Source organism: Acinonyx jubatus, chromosome C1, assembly GCF_027475565.1.
Source record: "Acinonyx jubatus isolate Ajub_Pintada_27869175 chromosome C1, VMU_Ajub_asm_v1.0, whole genome shotgun sequence".
In the NCBI taxonomy this organism is placed as follows: domain Eukaryota; kingdom Metazoa; phylum Chordata; class Mammalia; order Carnivora; family Felidae; genus Acinonyx; species Acinonyx jubatus.
Genome location: NC_069381.1, coordinates 29,560,746 through 29,581,297, shown reverse-complemented (window position 1 = coordinate 29,581,297; position 20,552 = coordinate 29,560,746). Strand labels below are relative to the sequence as shown.

The following is a 20,552-nucleotide window of genomic DNA, read 5'->3' as shown; positions in this document are numbered from 1 at the left end:
CCCAAGTCCCCCCCTCTCTGCATGGATCAGGGATGTTTTCAGATGTTTGAGGTAAGGTTGAGGAAGATCCATAGTGGGGTGGGCCAGACTCTTGACAATTCTAAGGCTCCGGGTGACAGGGAAAAGTAATGGCCGTGAGCAGAACTGCAAACCCTGCTCTGTGAGGGAGCCCATGGGAGCCTCAGCGGAGCCACTGCACTCCCCGCGAGCCCCAATCTCACCTCTCCCAGTTTCCCCACGTGCCCCTGTGCGCCGCCCACCTCCGTGCCTTTGCACCTGCTGTTCCCCCTTCCCAGAATGCTTTCTCCATCTAGCATCCCTTGTGGAAATGTTCTGTCCTCGAAGGAACAATCGAAACGCTCTCTTCTTCCCCAAAGCCTATCTCGACCCTTACAACTGTGTGTGCTCTCTCCCTCCTCCAAATCTCTTTTATTTCTCTGTGGAACCGGACCGTGAACCCCACAGGAGCCCCAGGCAGAATCCCTGCCCCTGGCTTCAACCGCAGCTTGCCCTGAGAGGGTGTGCAGCTGTTTGTCAAATCACATCAGAAGCAAGGAATTTTGCCTTTTAACATTGCCCGTGCATTCCGAGATACAGAGGCTCAGGTTCTGCTCCAAGTCTGCAGCAGCAACTCTAGGGGGCTCCCCACCTGCTCCCCCCACCCACACAGAGGCCCTAGCTGCAGGTCTGGCACGGTGCATACACTCCGCGTACACAATTTTCATGAAGTCTTTTCTCCTGACCCTCATGATTATTTCCCCCCTCCTTCTCCACCTCTCCATCCCTCCAGGTGTCAGTTAGCTATTGCTATGTGACAAAGCAAACCAAAACCTAGTGGCTTAAAAATGAGAATTTATTATTTCTCCTGATTCAGTGGGTTGACCGGGTCCAACTGAGTGGCTCTGCTCCCACCAGTGTAACAGAGGTCACTCACGTGGCGGTATCCCGGTGCCCAAGACGGCCAGTGGTCTTCCTTGAGTTTCTTTACATGGCAACTGGCTTCCAGAGGGAAAAGTAGAAGGTGCCAGCTCTCTTAGGGCCAAATTCTATGATCAAAGCAAGTCACATATCCACCCAGATTCGAGGAAGGGGGATCAGTCTCCACCTCTTGACATGAAGAGCAGTTTGTGCATAGAGGGGTGCAAAGAGTTGTTGGTTGGAGGCCATGTTTAGAAATTGGCTCCCCTCCCCTGCCCCCACCTTGGGTCCAGCTTCATTATGTGACAGCCCCCCTTCCCCCACCACAGTCCCAAGCGTCTGTCTCTTCTGCAGAGGGATCACTCCAGGATGCAGATCTGATCACGTGATTATCTTACCATCCCTTGTAGTTTATTAATTTCCTCCCACGTAAGACTCACCGAAGTCTTGACTATTTGCCAGGTGTCCCATGATTCTTCATGCTTCCATCTATGGCACAGGCTGTTCCCTCAGCCCAGGATGCCCTCCCCTGGCTTTATGGTGCATTCCTCTTTATGCTTTGGGCTCCTGCTCAAAGGCTACCTCTGCCACAGGAGTAGGTTTTCCTTCAGCTTCTAGAATTGTGTAAGTCTAGTTAGCCCAGATCACACTAGAGCCCAATTACCAAACTACTGGAGTTCATTGCTTCTAAGATTTTCCACACGTTCATATTTCTGAAATCAAGATGCATTTTCTTAAAGTTTGTTTTTTTGTTTATTTATTTGTTTATTTTGAGAGAGCAAGAGAACAGGGGAGGGGCAGAGAGAGAGGGAGAGACAGAATCCCAAGCAGGCTCCACACTGTCAGCGCAGAGCCCGATGTGGGGCTTGATCCCACGAACCGTGAGATCATGACCTGAGCTGAAATCAAGACTCAGACACTTATCCAACTGAGCCCCGGGATGCATTTTCACCAGGCATGACACTGTCATAGTTACTGTTGGAGAAGTAAGAGTCGTGATGTGGTTACCACTGCCTGTGCATGCTGGACAGTGATCATTATTCTTTGTGACTTGTCCTGACCATATCCACCTGTCCGTGTAAAAGTCATAAGCCAGTTAGAGGCCATTCAAGGAAGGAATATGAGTCTGGGTTCTTGTCTGTAAATCTTCGGTTGACAACCTTCTGGTAAGACCAAGACAAGTCCAGAACTGGAACTTGTAAAAGTGGATGTCAGCAGCAGGGAAGAATATCCCAGAGATGGCAGTGGAGTTCTCTTTGAAGGAACGCACCATCATCTATGCTCTTGATGTCAGAGGATGACATTATATGACAATAGCCTGGCCATAAACCATTCTGAGTAGAAAAGTGATTCAGAAAGGTTGGGCTCTGAATGTGTTTAGAGACCATAAGCACATAATTTTGCTTATGGTTTTCTTTTTATGTGTATGCCCCAGAGTGATATATAATTAAAAAAAAACCACATCTGATGAGGTCGAATAGAGCTCTTTTGATAAGAATAAAATATTTCTGTGATAAAAAAGTATCGTACCTTAGTTTCATTGGCAATATTTTTTCCTTTCTTATTAGTAGTTAGTAATTAGCATCTAATAATCAATGCTGTCATATATTAAAGGAGAGATGGTAATTATCTGGGCAAATGTCAGGGCACCAACTGACCCCCCCTAGGGCAGGGACCATGCCATTCATATTTGCAGCCTCCAGACTAGGTATCCATAAGTATTTGTCATGAATAAGTTTAACTGTATTCCTACAGGAAGACAGGAGGAAGATGAAGCTCAGAGAGATCTGATGACTTGCTCAAGGTCATACTCCAGAACTGGGATTTGAACTTGAACCAGTTTGAACTCCAAGATCAGTGCTTTTTCCGCAATATGAATCAGTTAGGTCACTTTCAGCTATGAGGAACAGAAGACCCAACCAAAAAAAGTTTAGGGAAGATGCATAGTTTAGTGTTTCATAAGAAGAAGCCTAGAGTTAGGGGAGTTTCAAACCTGGTTATTTTTGCCATTCAGTGCCCTCATCAGGGACTCTTTTGTAAGCTATTTCCCTCGTGGTCACAAGAAGGCTGCAGCTGTGCTAGGCATCTCCCCTTGAGATCAAAGATCCCAGAGGTCCTCGGGCAGCCTCCCCCCTTATGTCTCATTGGCTAGAACTGCATCCTATGCCCATTCCTAAACAACCATTGGTCAGAGGGTTAAAATGACCTAAGTTGGCTTAGGTCAATCAAAATACACTTGCTTGAGTTTGTGACCTCCTGATGCACTTATAACCAACCAACCAACCAACAAACTATAAACCAGGGACGGGGGGTGACATCAGAGAACCCACAGAGAATGCCACACCATGCCCAGACTTGCTATGTACCCTAAAAGGCCTCACGTATTTGAGGAACAACAGAAAATGTTGCTACATGTAGAGACCTTACCAGTGTCTCTGCTTTCTATCTGTATCCTGAGAGGCCTGATTCCCCCTGGCCAAGCGGACTATGCCTTGAGCACAGCTGCCTTGAGCTGCCTTGAGCACACCGCCTGGGTATGGAAGGAGGAAGGCGCTTCCCTCTCTGGGACCCAAACATTTTAGACGATGAAATCTTCATTTCCCCTCACTGTGCACCCCCGTCTTGGAGGTCATACTCATCTCTAACCTTCCTTATCTTCCCAGCTTACACACTTGACAAGTGAAAATTTTACTTCCCTTCTCTGGCTCAGATAACAGGTGAAAGAGGTTTGGCTTCCTTAAGAGTGATTGCTTGGGGCTTTATGTGAATATATTTTAAGGGTGTAACAATTCAACTTTTTCTCCTTCCACTTCTGAGAGGCAGCTCCATACTTATTTTATGTCTTGGTGAACTTGCTCTTGCACACAGAAGATCCTTACAGTCTGTCTATCCAGTTGGGTTTTCCCAGGAGGCAGCGTATGGTATAGGTTAAAAGCCCAGACTGGACTCAGACCTGAATTCAATTCTCACTGCTGCCGCTTATTAGCTGTGGGACCTTGGACAAGTCGTTTCCACCCTCTGATTCTCAGATTCCTCAACTGGCGCCAATGATGGTCTCTACCTCATAGCATTGCCGTGAGATTAAATGAAGCATCATTGGGACGCCTGGGTGGCTCAGTCAGTTAAGCGTCTGACTCTTGATTTCGGCTCAGGTCATGATCTCACATGGGGCTCTGTACTGACAGTGCAGAGCCTGCTTGGGATTCTCTCTCTCTCCCTCTCCCTCTGCCCCTCCCCAGCCCATGCACACACACACACACACACACACACACACACACACACACGCACGCACTCTCTCTCTCGGAAAATTAAACATTAAAAAAGTGCCATTTGTCTTTAGTGTCACTGAAGACAGTCTCAGTGTCTCCATTGGCTCATTGAGAAAAGGGGAGGCACATTACAGTGAGGAGCAAGGCAGACACAGTCTCTGCCTTCTGGGGCTTATAGTCTAGCAAGGAAGATAGATCTATATAAGAAGTTAAGAACAAGGCCAGTAAGGATTCCACAAGGGAAATGCAGGAACTAGAAGGTAGAACAGGGAGCTCATCTGAGACCAAGGGTGGGAGAGCGATGGTTATGGAAGGCCACTTAAGGGTACTGATATTTAAGCTGAGCCCTACAGGATTACAGTAGTTGGTAGAGAGTTGGGAACGATGTTCAGAGTAGCGTGAACAGCATGTGCAAAGGTCCAGAGGTGAGAGAGCGGGACATATGTAGACCAATGGAAAGAAATGCACTTTAGCTGTATGGGAGAGGTGTAAGACTCAATCAGAGAGGACCCTTGGGGTCATATGAAGGAGTTCAATTATTTTCTAGAATAATGGCCACTTATTAAAGGGTTTTAAGCAGGGACACAATCAAGTGTGCCTTCAACAGATTTCTCCCGGTTGCCTTTTGGAGAATGGACGAAGTGAGGGGTCGTGGTAGGAGGAGGTAGAGAGAGAAGTTAGGTGGCTGCTGCCGCGATTCCGGTGGGGAATGATGGGCGTGTGGCCTAGGGTGGGAGCAGCCGATATGTCACCTGAGTTCAGATGAGTTACAGTGAGGACAGTCAACTAATTGGGCAGCTGGAATTGGAGACCGCAGTGCAGGAGCTGTCTCCCTAGCAGTTTGCAGGGCTGGCTGAATGCTCAAAATCCTGGTAGGATTCCAGGACCCATTCCCTGGGTTCGGCGCCCCCGGGCTTTCTTGTGTTCACGTGGCTTCCCAGAGGCCACATTCACCTTCAACGCTGAACTGGGCTGATGTGGTACCAAGTGATAATTCCAGTTACGCTCACTGCGAGAAGAGCCTGTTTCCGTCATCTGGAAAATGGGATCAGTAACAGTTCCCCCCATTTGGGATGGCCGTGAGGACAGAATGAGGCAGGGCTGGCAAAGTGCTGGCCCAGCGCTTGGTAACCAGCAGGGGCTGTGATCATTTCCGCTCTTCTAAAGGTGGACGCCGTGGCTGAGATGGTACGTGTCTGTGCGTTGAGGGAGGGCTGGGGTGACCCCTGTGTCCTTTAGTACCTGTTTCATAGGCGAATTTTGTTCTGGGAGCTTCTGACGGTCAAAGGACAGACTCTAACCCATAGCTCTTAGGGGGATGTGGATTGGGTTAGCGGACAGACGGTTAACCAGAGGTCAGGAGCCTGGGGTTCTGGCCTCAGATCCGCTACATGACTTGGAGTAAATTCGTTCCTTGTCTGCTTTCGGTTCCCTCATCTGACCAAAGGGACAGATAGCTGCTGCCTTGCTGTATATGGTGTTTGTTTATCTTCTCTCTTCTCAGGGGTCTGGAGATTGCACAGGGGGAGTGGAGGGGGTGCCGGTGTCCGTGCAGTGAGGCAGGCTTGGAAGGCAGGAGCAGATACGCAGCGCAGCTCTGCCCTGGTCTCCCTTCCTTTCTTCCTCAAACCTCACAGGGCCTACAACAGGTCACGCTGGTGTCCCTGCCGTCAGTGGTGTCCTGAATGCAGTCATGAGGAGCCGGGGTGTTTTTCTGGGGTCTCCACTGCTAAAGGAGGGAGAAGAGGTGGGGGGTATTCGGGTTCTGAGTGTGGACAAAACACAGATGGCTCCGCATGGCCTGAGGTGCCTCACAGCCCACCGGCCGCCTGCTCCCTTCGCCAGGCGTGACGCTTAGTGTTCCAGCTCCCCTGGAACCCTGAAAGTGCCCTCCCGGCTGCAGGCCTTTGTTTGGGTCTTCTCACTGCCTGGCCGCTTCTTCCTCCAGCTTCACCTCATGAACTCCTACTCACATAAAGGCCCAACTCGAATGTCACCGCCTCTCAGAAGCCCCCCTCTGCCTGACCCAGGTAGCACGCACTGCTCTGTCCTGCTCTCTCAGGGTCAGTGCTTCCGGCAGAGACTGGGGAGCATTTCCTAAAATTTTTGGTTCATCTTCGCCTCCACTAGGCTGGGGACCCCTTGAGCGCAGGAATGGTGCCGGCCTCAGGCCTGTATGCCCTGGGTGCAGGGGTAGGTCCGCAATGGCTGTTCAGCACCAGCTGGGTAATGAGGACATCCCATGGGCCTCCCAGCCTTCGGGGGACAAATGAGGGCCCCTTACCATGGAGGCCTGGCTTTCCTGTGCCCCGCAGCCCCTGACTGCAGAACAAGAACTCGGGTCCTGTCTTTTCTGACACCCCTAGGGGCGTCAGCAGACAGCAGTGTCATGCTGCATTCCCACAATGCCCTCCGGCTTCTTCTAACCACAGCGCTGTGACAGCCACTGTTTCTGCCTCCCCCACCCCCCTATACCTCCTGGCAGTGCTTCATCTGGCCATGGCTGTGCCTCCGCCCCCTCCGTCTGGATGGACCGCCACAACCCTGTCGCTTCCGAGGCAGGGGTGCCGCTCTGGGCTGTGCCCATGCTCTTCTCTGGAGGCCACCATCCCTGCCCTCTTGGAACCGTACCTGTCACTCTGCTGCCAATCGTGGGGAATTTTGTCTCCTTTGTTGTGTTTTGCTTTTTGGGGCCCCAAAGTAGGGGTGCTTGGGCGTCAAGCCTCTACACCTCCTGTGGTCTTTGGCCCCACAGCCTCTCCCTCTCCGCTGGGTGGCCGGCTGGGGCAGGCTGGAGAAGCAGCCACCCAGAAACACCACTCCTGCCTGGTCCTTGGGCCCTTCCCTGGGGTGGATTCTCTCCCAGGACCCCATAGGCCCTCCTTGGGATTTGACTTCGGCAAAGCTCCAGACTCCTAGGCACACCTGCAGATCGCCTGTATAGTTATGCCCCAGGTGCTGACAGTCTTGGAGTCCTTTTCCAGAAGTGTCCTCCGCTGCTATGTAAATCAGTTGATGGAAAGGTGTGTGTGTGTGTGTGTGTGTGCGCGCGCGCGCGCACGCGTGCATGTGTGTGTGTGTGTGTGTGTGTGTGTGTGTGTGTGAGGGTCCTTGATCACTCCCCCAGGCCCTGCTTAGGATCTGCTGGAACATCCCACTACTGTTGAGTGAATGAACACCTTGGTCCCTGCCCTGGCTTCTAGGGCATTGCTGCCTGAACAGCTGGTGTGAGAGCATGGGGGCTAGGAGGTGGGGGGCAGGGTGGTGGTGAAGGGGGATGTTGCTGGTTTTCACTGGCAGCTTTAAGGCAGGCTCTGTTTACAACTCTTTCTGGCAGTTACTATCTGGGCACGCTTGGGCCGATTACATAGCCCCTCTGAGCCTCTTGTGCAAAACAAATGAACAAGAAGTATGGCATGGGCAGTCTCCGTGCACGGTGTCTGAGGCCCTGCTTACTTTCTAGGGTTGTGGTGGGGAGAAGACGAGATACGCAGGGCGGGAGGTCTCCTGGTGAAACACAGCCTTGCGTGGAGAGGTCTGGCTTTGGGGCATGATGGGGAATGTGGGGCCGGGAAGAGAGAGGATTACTTGGGGCAAGAGGCCAAAGGAGGGGCGTGGGAGGACAGCATGGAAAGTCTCAGGGGTCTGTCCAACGGGAGCTGAGTCCCACTAGCCCTGAGTCCCAAGCAGAGGGAGGCGGAAGCGGACGTGGAAGGTGCGGTGTCAGCAGGAGAGCCAGGGAAGTCCCAGCTCTTCAGTGACACCTCCACCTCTGTGCAGTCTCCTGGCCTCCGTGTCTCCTGAGGCAGCCTGAGAAGGGCTCTCACCTGCTCCCACCTCGGTGCCTCTCCATCCCCCGGGGCCTGGGGTGCCCTCTGGCAAGCCAAGGGGTGGGGGAAGCGGTGCAGTCAATGGGGGGAGTTTGGTCTAAGTCTCCTCATTGATCAAAAACAATTTTTCCTAATTTAGTCAGATGATTTCCTTAAGAACATTCGTGGTTCTCTAAATGAGTACATTTGCATAAGCTATTCCGTTGTGACCTCCCCTCACCGCCCCCCCCCCACACCTACCCCACCCGCACCCACCCCTCTCCGCCTCCAGGAAGCCACACAGCTTCCGGGCTAATTTGATCAAGAGGAGTAAAAGCAAAACCATCTGGTTTCCTTCGACAGCTGATTCCAGAATCGCTATTGTAAAAGACCTGTCTTCCAGGTGGGCCTGCCATGTGAGGGGTGTCTCTCTTTGCCGAGATGAAAGGGCTCGGCCTGTTACAGAATACCTCAGCGCAGGCATCAAGCTTCCAGTGCATCACATCAAAGGCCTCCCTGCCAGTGCTGGCCCCTTCCAGCTGGGAGAAAATGGGCTCATTAGAAGCGGGAAGAGTACACTGTTTACATTAGGCGGTGCTGATTTACAAGCCGGAGCCACCATTTCCCTCTCACCTTGAGCTCCCGGCTCAGGAGAGCCCTCCACTTGCCTGGAAAGGCTCCTTTGAAGGTGCGCAGCCTCCTGGAAAGGAGGCTGTGACGGCCCCGCTCCCTCCCTGCTCTCCTTCCTCCGCTAATTAGGTTGTTACCAATTGAGCAGTATCTGGGGCTTGGGTAGAGACTGGCAGGGGGACTGTCGGCAAAGGCCTCTGCATAATTGTGTTGATGAAGAGGTACAAGGCTGGAAATGTTGTCTTCCTTCAAGATCAAGTCCCTGCGCTTGTGGGAGCCTTGATTTTCTGGGCCAATTTGTTTGTGTTGGCCTAATTGCTCAGGAAGGGCCTTTTTTTCACGGATGCTTCGGCCTAGATGATTTGGTGTAGTTCTGCGGCCCAGCCCCCAGGACTCCCAGGGCTGCGGGAGGGGGCCAGGGCTCTGGTGGTCTGTGGGGGGAGCCGGTGGGGGGAGCTGTGGGGCCCTGTCCTGGAGGAGGCGGTGCCTCGGTGTGGGACAACTTGCCTGGGGGGGGGTGTGGCTGCAGAGACAAACTGGGTGATTTTTCCTCAGGGCAGGATAAACAAAATGTTCACCGGGGCTCCTGGGTGCGAGGCTCTCCATTAAAAGCCACACTACTGGAGGCCTTGGAGAAAATTCAAAGGAAGTGAGAACTCCGACTCAAGTCCTATTTGAAGGTGTTTTTGATTTCATAGGGCTTCCAGCGGTTGCTGCTCCTCGAATAAGCCCTCTTCACACATTTTCCAGCCTGCTTTGTATGTGGGTGGAGGCCACGTGACTAGTTCTGGCCAATAGATTTTGAGGGGAAGTGACGTAGGTCACTAGGGGTTAAGGCGGTGGCCAGCTGGTGCACCTGCGCTATCTTTGTTTTTGCTTCTGCTACGGAGAATTTGGGAGACTGTCAAGTACTTTGTAAGACAGAAACCTTTATTGTATTATGCCTCTGAGATTTCATGGTTAAGGTCTTCCTGCAAACTAGTTTGGTCTGTCCTAATACATGCCTCCCTCCCGCCCCCCACCCCTTCCATGTTGCCCCAAGACACCTTCTGGGCATAGCTAATGTAAGAAAGAGAAACCTCCTTCCCAAACTTGCATTGTGCCTTTCTGTTTTACCTAGGGTACGTCAGGCTTCCTCATCAGCACCTGGGAGGGTCGGCCTACTTGGGTCACATGCCCACCCCTCCCAGGGTCACTGAGTAGCGGGATTGGGGCATTTTGATTGGCCATCCTGGGCTGTGGAGGTGGGGCCATATGATTGACAGTCCCAGCAGGGGAATGGGACAATTTGGGAAAAGAAAAGATTCCAAGCAGCTGAAAACGTCTATTGCAAATGCTGTTCCTTGTACCACCGTGAGCCAGACAGCTAGAATGGCTCAGATGATTCAAGAAGACCTTACCGCCAAGGCCCCAGGAAAGCTGTCTGGCTAGGTACAAAGAAGGGATGTGTATGGGTGGGTGGGTCATGGTCTAACGGACTTGTGGCTAGAGGTGTGGAAGGAGTGGTTAATGAGAAAGGATTTCCTTGTTTTGATGGTCGAACAGTTTGGAAGCAAGGGGCGGCCACTCTGGAACTGAAGGCATGTCTGTGGTGGGTGTGGGTGCTGGCAGCTGGGGAAGATAGGAGGCATCGTCCAACGCTTTTGTGGGGGATGGTGAGGCTGTCCTGCCGGGCTTCACCACTGGAGAGGGACTTCATGACGTCTCATTCTGCAAGGTGTCTTCATTCTCTTTTTCCACAGCCCGACTTCTGGTCACACGTCTGTCTGCACAAAGCCCATTGTGGTTCTTTCAGAACGGTGGGAGCATGGGCCCTGTGTCTCCTGACCTCTCAGCTCCACTGCCGGAGCTAACACCACAGGCTCTGGGACCTCATCCAAAAATCTCAGGAGATAATCCACATTGGGCCTTCTTGAGTCAGGTGTCCGTCTGTGGCCAATCAGCTATGGAGCACAGTGGAATACATGGCACCATAGGCTGACCCTTCTAGGGCTGTGAGTGGGGCCAGTGTTGCGAAAGGGGCTTAGGAGAGGAGCCGATTACTGTCATCACTGGCGTTGACCAAAATATAGGCCTCTGGACTCCCATTCCCGGGCTCTGAAAAATGGAGTAAGAGAGAGGCAAGAATTGGGCTCCAAGAGATGGACTGTGAGCTGCTCAGTCCAGCCACACCCTGTGTCGGGACACACAGCAGCGTTTCTGAGTTTACTGGAACCTTCAGGACCCTCTAAAGGGCCAACACTGGGCTTTCAAAGCAGGAACACTCTGGAAGTGATACCCTCGTCTCCCCAGGATATCTCTGAGCAGAGCTTAACTCTTTTTTCTTTTTTAAATGTTTATTTTTAAGAGAGAGTGCAAGTGGGGGAAGGGCAGAGAGAGAGGGACAGAGGATCTGAAGCCGGCTCTGTGCTGACAGCAGTGAGCCCAATGCGGGGCTCAAACCCACAAACCACGAGATCATGACCTGAGCTGAAGTTGGATGCTCAACCAACTGAGCTACCCAGGCGCCCCAACTCTTTTTTTCAATTTAGCATAGCTGTGGACATCAGTTACTCTGTCTAAATCTTTTCATAGACATTAAGAAAAATTTTTTTAACATTTTTATTTATTTTTGAGAGACAGAGATGGACAGAGAGTGAGCAGGGGAGGGGCAGACAGAGAGGGAGACACAGAGTCCAAAGCAGGCTCCAGGCTCTGAGCTGTTAGCACAGAGCCTGACGTGGGGCTCGAACTCATAAACTGTGAAGATCATGACCTGAGCCGAAGTCTGACGCTAAACTGACTAAGCCACCCAGGCACCCCTACTCTGTCTAAGTCTTAAAGTATTTCTCTGACCCTGGAGGCCACCATCATTGGCCATATATACTTTGCTTACCCTGCACCGCTGGAATCATTGATGTGGATAACAGAGCCCTGGGCTGGTGAGCCTGGAAACATCTAGGCTTTGCCACTAGTTGTGTGGCCTCAAGAATTCAAGTTCTTTCTCGGAGCCTCACTCTTCTAGCTGCACAGAGATGGGCCAAGTGGCATTGTGTCTGGGGTGGCTGGTGTCTCTGATGATGGGAAAGTAGTGTGGTATCGTGGTCGAGAGTGTGTGCTTTGAAGTCAGATGGCCCTGGGAGTGAATCTCAGCATCCCACCTATTAGCTGTGTGATTCTGGGAAAGTAGCTTGCCTTCTCTGAGTTGCAGTTTTCTTGTCTGTAAAATGAGGCTAATAGTGGTACCTACCTCAGAGGTTTTTTTGTTTTTTTGTTTTTTTTAAAATAAGGATTAACCAAGATGATACAAGTAAGGCATATAAGCTGCAGTTGGTGCATGCTCAACAGATTTAGCTATAAGAAAAATCTATGTTTTTTTAGAGAGAGAGAGAGAGAGAGGATCCCAAGCAGGCTCCACATTTAGTGCAGAGCCCAACATGGGGCTTGATCCCACAACCCTGAGATAATGACCTGAGCCAAGACCAAGAGTTGGATGCTCAACCAACTGAGCCACCCAGGCACCCTAAAATCTATGGTTTTAAAAACTATTTTTCCCAGGAGTCTCTTCTGCAGAGTTGGATTGGGTTTTCACAGTGATGTCCTTAAGAGGATGAGCTCTGGATTTGGAAGAGGGCTGTGGAGAAAGGGAGAATGCCAATGTAGAAATCCACTGTGTTCTTCGGACTCAGGTGGGCTCAGGGATGATGTACGGGGATAGGATTTAGGCAAAGGCATGGCTAGTGAGGGGGCATCTGGGCCCAGGCCAAGTGGCCAGGTGACCCGAAGCCTTGGTCCGAAGTGTGGACCAGTGCTTATGGGACACTGGTCCCCGTGGTCCTGGGAAGGCTAGTGGGTTGGGTGGCAGGAAGGCAGGTAGTGGTGGGGGCTCCTGTAGGTGGCTGTGACCCTATGAGATGTTACTGTGCTGTGGCCCTTGAGCAGGAGGCAGGTAGGAAGGATTTAAGCAGGCGCCAGGCCCAGGCCACCAGTATGTAATCACAGTGCTGGGACAGGAAACCTTGAGGTTCTAGGCCAGGCAACAGCCAGGTCTCTGAGGCCTGAGAGGGGCCAGTGTGGAGTGGGGCGGGGCAGGAGGTGGTCCGGACTCCTGAACCTCTGAGCAGCTGTGGAGCCCAGCGATCATGGCTGAGCCACTGGAATCAGGGCTGTGGCTCTGGCTTTATGCCAGCTCTAGAGGTGGCTGGGGCTGCCTGAAACAGCCCGGATTGCTGCTGGGGCCAGAAGCAGGAGGGATGCTGTGCAGGTGGGAGCCCCAGTGGGCCCAGGTATGAAGCAGAGGGAGAAGAAATGAACAGGAGATTGACCTGCAGAATAACTGAAAGTGACAGTTCTATCAAAGACACAGGGCTTGGGCTGGGACGTTAGGGGTCAGAGTGAGCATTAGGAAGTTATACCAGGGCAGCTGGCACAACGGAAAGATACAGTCCGGCCACTCCCAAACCATCGGATGGTGTCAGCATCAACACTAACTTTCATCCATTGAATATTTACTCTGGGCCATTAATGTGCCAAAAAGGCACTTCTTGCATCTTACACAGAATCCTGACATTGACCCTGAGACACAGGGATTATTCTCCCCTTTTGTGTGTTTGAAGAATTTGGCTCAGAGAGGTAAAGTCACTTACTCCAGATCGCACAGCTAGTTGCTGGTAGAGTCAGGATTTGAACCCACCTCTGGGTTCCAAAGCACAGGCTCTTGGCATTTGCACCCTGTGCTGCCTCCTGGGCCCCGGCAGCCCTGCCCGGGCTGCTCCTGCCCTTGCCCACAATGCTCCAGTCGCACTGCTTTCCTTTCTATTCCCTGATTGTCTGAAAGGCTTTTCTAGTCCAGGGCCTTGACACGTGCCATTCCTTAGGCCTGCAATACTGAATTCCTCCCCGTCCTAGGTTCCCATGCAAAGCCACTTCCCTGAGGAATTCTTATCCCCAGTCTTCAGTACGTTCCCTGGCCGTGACTTCTCAGAATATCCTCTCTTTTCCTTGGAGCTGCTACCACATATTTTTATTTGTAGTATTTGTGTCCTGTTGGTTTTCCCCTTCCTTACAGGCTATGAGGCTTAGGAGGGTAGGGACAGGTTGTTGTTGTTGGTTTTTGTCACAGCTGTCCCCAGTGCTGGGGACAGGAGGCCCCTCACATATTTGCTCTTATCTCTGGTCCCCAGTTCTGTCCTTGCTGGCTCTGGGAGCCTTTTTGTGGCCTTGACATCCTAGCCTCTTACCCACAACTTGGCTCTGGGGGTGGGTGGTGTGCAGACAGGTGGATTGGGCACCAGCCCTGCATCCCTCGGCCTTTGTCTCTGCCTGAGGAGGAGGGGCAGACCCCTGAATTGTTCAGACAGCTGGCATTTCTCCCTACCCCCTGCCAACCCCTTCCACTGGGGGCCTGGAGCAGAGGCCTGGGGCTTGACACACCTTTAGGCTGTTACCCACCTCCTTCGGCTGACACCTACCTTCCTGTGTGACTTGGAGACAAACATGCGTTGTCTGGGTGAGAGAAATTGCGTGCTGACATTTTGCACCACGAAGGTCTGTGACCGGCTCAGGCAGGAGACACTAATGTTATTAAGTCAGTTTTTAAACTGGACAACATTCTTGACATTTCGGCCGAGATGCGGGAGCATGAAAAGCTTCTCCCTTCCTGTTGTGCATCTGCAAACAGTAACTCTGTAGCAATATGACTTGACTTAAAAGCCTGGGGCAGTTTGCTCATAATTCTAATAACCATCCAGAATTAGATCACTTCACATTCACCTTATTTCTTCCCTCATTCATCTTCTGGTCAGGTCATTAGGAACTCCCTGATTCTTCCCCCAACCTCAGCCTTCTATTATTTATACATTATACACATTTCTCTATAGAGTCCCCGGAATGTGGTGAAATGATCACAGAGGATGGGCTTTTTGCCCTGATGACAGCTATCTTGGTTCCATTCGTGGATCCATTTGGATCCATTGAGATTTTAAGACTTCCAGCTAAAAATATTGCCCAAGGGCTTCCTCCTGGGGTCCCAGTAAGCTTGGGACAAGTCAGGGGGATGAGCCAGTGACCACAGCTTGACAGGAGGGTGGGGGTCAGAATGTTGTTCAATGCCTTCTGTGACCCCAAGGGAGCTCTTGGATGTCGCCATGTTGATGTGGCCATATTGTGGTAAGAGATCTTTCAATGTGCCCATATCAGCTTGGTTTGACAGGTTGGAAAACCACCGTTTAAAGATGACATTTATCTTTATTGTGTGTTTGTTTTTCCTGATGACAACAGAAATACTTGCTCATTGAAAATAACTCAAACCCCAGAAAAATTTTTAATGTAGAAAGTGAAGTTCCCTTATAATCCTACTACTCCTGGAAATGACAATACTATGCATTATAGTCTACATTTTTCCCCCTACACATATACAAACATAAGTGAGAATATATAATTACTTACAATTAATTTTATTGTAAAAAATGTGTGCCTCAGACATCCTGGATCCACGCTCCATTTCTGATTGTTAAATTTCACTAAACTCTTGGGGCTGAAAGCTAGAATTTGGTTCAGAATTAGGCAAGGATGTTCATCACCCACTATGCTGGTGATTAAAGGAGATGAAATATTAATGGATTATGTTTTATTTTTTAAAAATTTTTATTTATTTTTTGAGAACAGTTTTTTTTTTTTTAATTTTATTTTAGAGAGAGGGTGTGTGAGCAGGCAAAAGGGCCAGAGGGAAAGAGAGAATCCTAAGGAGGCTGCACACTCAGCATGGAGCCCAAACACGGGGCTTGATCCCACAACTCTGGGATCATGACCTGAGCCAAAATCAACAATCAGATGCTCAATCGACTGAGCCACCCAGGCGCCCTTAATGGCTGTGGTTTAGTCCATGCCAAAGTGTCCTTTCGTCTGGAGACCAAGCCTTCATCCTCTGCTAGCAACCTTGCTCCAAGATTTTTCCACCAGAGAGGTTCCCTGGATCCTCTACCCTGGACCCCTCCCAGTCTGCTTGAAGTCCAGAAGAAGGCAGAGTAGAGGGAGCAAGCCGCCTCTGAGATTTAGCACGGCTCTAAAATTTCACAAGCTCCAACTTTTTCCTTGAAGATTTGCTCTCTGCTATGGTCTGAATGTTTGTGTCCCCCATCAATTCATATGTTATAACCCTAAGCCCCAGTGTGATGATATTAAGAGGTGGGGGCCCTTGGGGTGATTAGGCCATGAGAGCATTCCCTCGGGATGGGGTTAGCGTCTCACAAAAAAGGTCTGAGAGAGCTCCCTCTGCACTTCCATCACGTGAGGACACCGTGAGAAGGCAATGGCCATGAACCGGGAAGGGGGCCCTCACCAGAACACGACCATGTTGGAGCCTCAATCTTGGACTTTTGGCCTCCAGAACTGCGAGAAAAATAAACTTCTGTTGTTTATCAACCACCCAGTCTGTGCTATTTTGTTATGGCAGCTGAATGAACAAAGAGAGTCATCTAAACAATGGGATGGAACACCTTTGTTTCCAATGTATTTCAAAGTTGCATTTTAAAAGTCTTCCTAATATGCAAGGTTAAGATAAATGATATTTGGTCTTGGCTGGAAGGGCCAGATTTTTCACCTCTAAGTTTTAGTCCACGCATTGAGGTGTTAATGCATCGAATGGCAGAACAGATGAGCTCGCCGTGCAGAGTATTTTCTCCAGGAGGGAAACGTATTAACAACAACCAAAATCAGACAAATGATGTGCAAATCAGTAAGTTTATGAAGTACTGTATCTGATGATTGGGATAGTTGATCTTCTTCCAATAACTCATTGCTCAAATGAGAGACATTCATTGTCAATATTTTAGAGCATCAAACCACAAACAGGTGGTTCTGAGTAGCAGAAAGAGCTCATCTGTCCCCCTAACATCAGTGCGGCAAGTTAGTTACTCTCTCTGAGCCCCAGTTTCCTTGTTGGTAAGATGGGGAAGAAGTTCTGCTCTGCTACCTTCTCAGGGTTGTTGTGGAAGTCAGATGAAGTCATAAAGATCAAGGAGGTATACGGTAGATATTTGTCTTCTGGGAATGCCTAGTATCCGAATACTCTTCCGATTTGGAGGCTAGGTGGGAAGGAAAGCCATTCCCGCCCCCCCCCCCTCACTGCTTGCCAGTACAGAAAGGGAAGGGGTCAGGTGTCCATGTGAATGGCCATGTGGCCCATGCTCAGTCAATCATGCAGCTATTGCTCCGTGCAGTGACTTCGGGATTGAGTGATGCCCAGAGGTGGGGACAGGTCAGAATTCATCTTGGTGGCCATGGGGGCTGCAGATGGAGGCCGTGGCTCCAGGAGTGGCCACAGCTATGTTCTACTCAGACTCCTGGATTCCTGGATTTCTACCTGCTTTTGAGCCGGCTTCTCCCCATTGGTGCTGTGAGCTGTCAAATAGTCTTCCTTTGCTGCAGAAGGTGCCTACTGTTGGCTTCTGTCATCTTCAGTGAGGAGTCCTGGCCCTATTGTGCACCTGCGAGGATTTTTTTGTGTGAGATGTGGCTCCTTCCCTGGAGGGTCAAAAAATACAGATGACTGGGATTCCAATTATGGAGAATTTTGGTGTTAGGGTGTTCTTCAAGCCAGAAGGTACTGAGAAGTGACAGTCTTGGTCCTGTTTTATAATCTGTCCAGGGCACCAAGGCAACATCTTCTTTTAGAAAACGTGCTCAGTTGTGTTCATTATCTTCCTCAGTTGCTTCTCCTTTCTAGTTAACCTGCTATATGGAGACAGGGTTATGCGCAGAGAGATGGTCATTTAACAATATGGAGATAGGCCTGATTGCCCCAAACGAGGTTAATGGTTAAGTAAGTCATGGCTTATCCTCTTGAATGTTATGCAACCACTAAAAGTGACATTTGGGCAGAGGGTTTCAGTACCACCAGGAGTTATCTGTAAGTTAAACCTGCTTAACCAAAAAGACGTAAGAAAGCCTACCAACATATTTATAGTGCAGGAGAGTTTTTTCACAAAAGGCAGCTTTCTCCTTTTTCTTTTCCTTCTTCCCCTTCACGATGCTCCATTCAAACTGGTTTATGTGTGTAGAGAGTTTCCAGCAAATTACCGAGAAATGTTGGCAGACAGGACAGTGGCCATTTTAAGGGTGGCCATCAGGCTTAAACGAGTCATGGGCTAATTGCTCCCTGCTTGGCTTTCTGTCTCCTGCTGGGAAGTTGCCACCCATGGGGGTGTGGGTGGAAATGCCAGGCTCGCCCCAAGCACAGAGAGCATTAGGATGTATGACATGGTCCAGTTACTTTAGGATTTCCCTCTGTGACTTTGTATTGAAGTGAAGCAAATGTTGGAAGCAAACTCTATTTTTCAGCTTGAACTAATGTGGATCAAGATAATAATAGATTCCTAGGTAAAATGTAGTATCTCTATTCGTTAGAAATTATATATTTCCAGTCTTAACTCTTTTTTGAAAGTTGCCATGAATAGGTAGAAAATATTCATTCACGAGTGCGTTCGGGCGTTCATCATACATTTGCTGAGAACAGAGCCGGAACGCCCTTCCTTCTCTTGCATTGTTTCCTAGGGTCGGAAGAAGCTTCTAGTATTTGTTCAGGCTCAATCTGGCTGTTTGAGGCTTTTGGATTCTGCTTTTGGCTCAGGTGGTTTAGCATTTTTTGGTCTGTTGAGGGGTTTTACCCTCTTTCTTCCTGGTGCTTGGCTGGGAGGGGCAGTTCAGTCAGGTTTAAGTTCCCCCCCAGAAGCCCTGGGCATGTTCTCCTGCTGCACCTACCCTCAGCCTTGGAAGGCAGCATTCTGCCAGCCACCCTCTCTCTGTTAGGTCTGTATGTTAGGTGGTTCCTAAAGAATAGAAAGTCTGCCCTATCCCATATCAGTCTATTCCGGTTCAACCCATTACATGGGAATGTTATAAAAAATGAGGAAGTCCTGCCATTTGAGACAACACGGATGGACCTTGAGGGCATTATGCCAAGTGAAATAAGCCAGACAAAGACGATTATCATATGATTTCCCTTATATGGGGATCTAGCAAGCAAACAACAATAACAAAATAAAGCAGACAAAAAAAAAAATCAAATTCATCAAAAAAAAAAAAAGATCGGATTTGTGGTTACCAGAGGTGGAGGGCAGGGAGGTAGGGAATTAGGTGAAGGTGGCCAAGAGATACAAACTTCCGGTTATGAGATTAAGTACTGGGGATGTCATGTATCACCACATGGTGACTATCTCGTCAACACTGATGTGTGATATATTTGAAAAATCTATTGAGAGAGTACCCCTGAGAGTTCCCAGCACAAGGAAAAAAACATTTTTTTTTTGGTATCTGTAGGAGATGATAGATGTTAACTAAACTTATTGTAAGTATTTCACAACATATGTAAGTCAGTTCATTCGGCAGTACTCCTTAAACTCACACAGTGCTATCAATTCAATTGTGATAAAACTGGAAAAAAATTTTGAAAATTAAAAAAGTACAAAAACAAAAACAGGAATGTGGCCCTGAGCCCAGGCCTGTGCTGGGGATTGAGGTGGGTATAAAGGGTTAGGAGCTCTCAGCTCTTTTGGAGGCAAGACAAGCATACAAGTAGCCAAGTTCCGTGAAATCCTCCAAGGACGCTTCTTGGCATCGAGCCCCAGCCTGCTGGTGCCACTTGGTTAGTGGTTGTGACTCAGTCATTCGTTAGTTTCTTTTTTCAACACACCTGCTGTGCTTTGGGTGGGCACAGTGCAAGCCCTGGTAGCCCAGGGATGAGGAAGACAGAGCCAGAAGCTCAGAACCTTGCAGGGGAGATAAGATGTGCATAAATAACAATGTAATAAAATGCAGAAAGTTGTCCTCTCTGAATTTCTGCTGATCCTGCTTCCTTAATAGCTCTTAAAATCTTTTCCTCCTCATTCCCGCTGCCATTTCTTTTCTCTCTGGGGTGATTCCATAGACTTCCTAATTTGACTTCCTGCCTCCAGTCCAGCCCCCACATGCCCATCAGATAGATTTGTCTAAAATCTAGACATATATTGCCTAGCTCCAAATCCTCCAGTCTCTATACAAGGCCATCCATGGGATGGCCTCCATCTCCCCTTTCTAGCCAGCCCTCTTGTCCCCAACCTGCCTCACGGTCTCTGTGGTGTTGGTGCTATGTGCCTTCATGTCTTTGTACTTGTTATTCTCTCTTCCAGACACTCTGTCCCAACTTGTTCTCCTAAAAGACTATTTTGTACTTCAAACCTCAACTCATGTACCAGATCATCTGGAAAAGCTTCCCTGGCCTCCTATGTTTCATTCATTCATTCATTCATTCATTCAACATCTCTTCAGTGAGTGTCTACTAGGTGCCATGCATGGTGCCAGGAACATAAAAGTGAGTAGGACCAACATGGTACCTGACCTCATAGAGCTTCCAGCTGACTGGTTGAGAGAGATACACATTAAACGAGCTTACAGATAAACGTAGGACCACCAATTGTTATAAACAGTATGAAGAGTATGAATGCAGGTTGCTCTGAGAGAGGAGAGCCAGGGCTCCACACCTGGAGTGCTGTGTGGCTATAGGCTGTCAGTCCTGACCAGGCGCCAGCCTCTCTCTCTAAGGAGATGGTCTGACCAGAGGAACAAAGGGAACCATTTGGCTTGGCCTTGACCCTGTGTGTTGGGCCCAGTTAGTTGTCTCTGGTTATGACAATACAGTCCTTTACTGGATACTGTCTGGAGGGTTCTGCCCGGCTCACAGTGATCTTCCTGCATTGCCCTCCCCATCCTTGGCTACATACTCCTGTAGCTATGTCTCTACCATGTGACCAGCCTTCCTTGGTCATGGTTCGATGTATCAGAATGGATACTTGACCCAAATTTGGTGACTTCAATTCCTTCTCCTCAGAATCTGAGATTCAAAGGTTCTAGTAAAGGCTGGAATGGAACATATGGGAACTTGGGAGGAAGGGGTGCCTATTTTCTTCTTCCT

At 49.6% G+C, this 20,552-nt stretch overlaps 1 long non-coding RNA gene across 1 annotated transcript in view; it reads left to right on the top strand.

Moving 5' to 3' along the window:
• Positions 1-16,021, top strand: part of LOC113599412 (uncharacterized) — a 59,545-nt gene extending 43,524 nt beyond the window's left edge. The window contains exon 3 of the long non-coding RNA XR_008294043.1: positions 15,298-16,021. This is a non-coding gene — a long non-coding RNA (uncharacterized LOC113599412). The remainder of the gene's footprint in view (positions 1-15,297) is intronic.
• Positions 16,022-20,552: the final 4,531 nt, after the last annotated feature.